The following is a 2563-nucleotide window of genomic DNA, read 5'->3' on the forward strand; positions in this document are numbered from 1 at the left end:
GCTCCTCGCTGGCCTGGGACATCCACAGTGGCTCGGTGGCCAATGATGTTACTGCCACGCCTTCGACCTTTGGCCAGGTTGAAGCCAGCTTCATCAACGAACACTAGGATGTGAGGGGTTTCGTTGCCTTCTAATGCCATTATTCTCTACAATAGAATAGAAATAAATCTACACAGCAAATCACTGGAGTTAAATATTCTGGAGTTAGGCATAAAAGTGCGCAAGAGTTACATTCCGGGAGTTTATTTTTCACCTTATACTACAGTCAGTGTTGGGGAGTACTCTAAAGCGGTGTAATATTTAGGTGTTCATTCACTGGGTGCTAAGGAGTCTAATTCAACACATTGCTGGTGTTGTTTGTCTGTCGACCGTTACAGCGCCTGTGTTTCTTTCTTGGACTCCGACATGTAGGAGGTAAAAATACTTTATTTACTTTGGAATTTTCTGTGAGTGTAGTGATGTTATTTATATTCAGTTACATGGATGCACAAGTAAAATATAAAGTTAACTAACTAGCACTACATGTGTTTTCTGTATGTTATGCTGATTTGGAGATAGCAGCTAGGCTAATGCTAGTCAAAAGTTAGCTAACTTACTTATCTTACTGTATTTTAAGATACACATTTCACGTTGTCAATGAAAACGTTTATTTCTATTTCTTAATTTTAACACCAACGTTTAATTTAACGTTAGCTAACTACAGTAATATTCTGTTTAGACTCATGGTAATGGCCGTATTTAACCAAAGAGAGGTGCAGCCTGCACTGATGAGATGTTGAGGTACCATTAACATCAGTTAGTTAGTCCTGCTGCACACTGAGACATGCACACAACCCTGTCTCCAGAACTGTAAAGACAAGGACACAGCAAACATGCAGTCACATTGTCTGCTAAACCAGCCTAGCTAAATAGATTTTAAGCAATATTTAGTGTGGACAGGCTAACTCAATGTAAGACAGTGTTCGTTGATTAAGTTATACACAGTTTACATAGAGTTACCATAAACAACCTCTTCTTCTTGTGTTGTGTTTCATAGTAGTAAAGGTATTTTTTTCCGTAGGTGGCCAAGATGTTGATAAAAGTAAAACACAGAGAGACAAAGAAATATGCAAAATTGGAAGAAGTCAGCTTCACAGATTTTGTGAGAGCAGGTAAGTTATGGTTTGTACTAAGTCATTAAAGAGGAAATGATAATGTTGTTAGTAACTGAGTGATGATTTTACTTCAGTGCAGCAGAAGTTTCTCATACCAGAAAATGCAGCACTGAAAGTCACAGATGAGCAGGGTATAGAGGTGGATCTTTCCTGCACTTGCAGCAGTCAAAGAGGTGTGTTTTGTCATCTATACAGCTGAAGGTAAGTAAATATATGCTCTGATAGATTTTGAAGGATTTGATTTGTACAGTTACTCTTAAATAAACATTTTTAATTTGTCTAATATCCTGTGGTAACAATCACAAAATGCTGTTTTCATGGCTCAACAGTAAGTTGGATTTATCACATGCATTTCAGACATCCTGGAAACACAATCATCCAAGAAGCTGCGTGACTGCTCAGACCTAACACACTATGTGACACTCACACCTTGTGGTATGTAAATTGTATATTACCATAATAAAATACAAAATAACCATCTGTTCTCCTGGGAGAAAGTATAATTTAATCAAACCGTGCAATTTACTGGCCCTGTGTGCATAAATGGTATCTTTGTTGTGTTGTGTTTTTGATTGTATATACCTTGTATTCTAATATTTTTATTTGTCACCCTCAGATTTGACTGTCCTGAAGCAACAAATGGAAGAGCCCTCCTCTCCAAGTCTAACAGATACATTGTCTGTCTCAACCACCAGCAGTCAGAGCAGTGACACAAGTGATGCCGGACTTCAAATGGTTCAGCCTCTATTGGACAGCATACATGAAAGAAATGTAGATACAGTACTTAATTGACTTATACTTGACTCTTTAGTTGCCATTACTTGAAAAAGCTTAAACACGAAGATAAAACAGATTAGAGAAAAATAATTTAATATAGTATTTCATGTAGTTTGCTCTGCAACTGTAGTGTGTAATAAGACTTGCTCTCTCTCTCTCGCTCTCTCTCTGTTTTTGTTATGCATGTTAACCATGAAACGTGTTTCCATGATCAGTGTCCTGCTTTTCAGGTAAATGAAACCATTTTTAAGAAGATACTGGTCCTAGAAAGGGAGAAAGTAGGACATTTCAAATGTTTTGATGCCCAAATGTCATATGGGTGTGATTCACAATTTTATGTTCTGTGAGAGAGTTGCATTACTTAATTTGTTGGCTTGATGGAGACTTTACAGAGTCTTCCTCACGTTAACACTGCATTACAAGAAGTGCTTATTCTGTAGTCATTTTTTTCCTTTAATTCTGTTTTTTTTTTTCTTTTCGCCCAATGTTAGGCCTTTCTGACCTCAACTGTTTAGCTGCCAATAATGGTGGATATTATGCTATTACAGTACTGTTACACAGAATGTATGTTAATCCATGCAGCATTCATATTTGAATATGTTATTTTTGATAAATAAAATCCATACATTCAT

The 2563-nt window shown here is 36.9% G+C and overlaps 1 long non-coding RNA gene across 1 annotated transcript; it reads left to right on the forward strand.

The window, feature by feature from the left end:
* On the forward strand, window positions 1-2563 carry LOC146662893 (uncharacterized). Its single transcript, XR_014912896.1, has 5 exons — window positions 1-414; window positions 1061-1151; window positions 1229-1355; window positions 1512-1589; window positions 1771-2563. It is a non-coding gene; the product is annotated as an uncharacterized LOC146662893 (long non-coding RNA).

The sequence above is a fragment of the Rhamphochromis longiceps genome, linkage group LG8 (assembly GCF_057381845.1).
Source record: "Rhamphochromis longiceps isolate RC_006_pf linkage group LG8, R_longiceps_female_GT1.1, whole genome shotgun sequence".
Taxonomy (NCBI): domain Eukaryota; kingdom Metazoa; phylum Chordata; class Actinopteri; order Cichliformes; family Cichlidae; genus Rhamphochromis; species Rhamphochromis longiceps.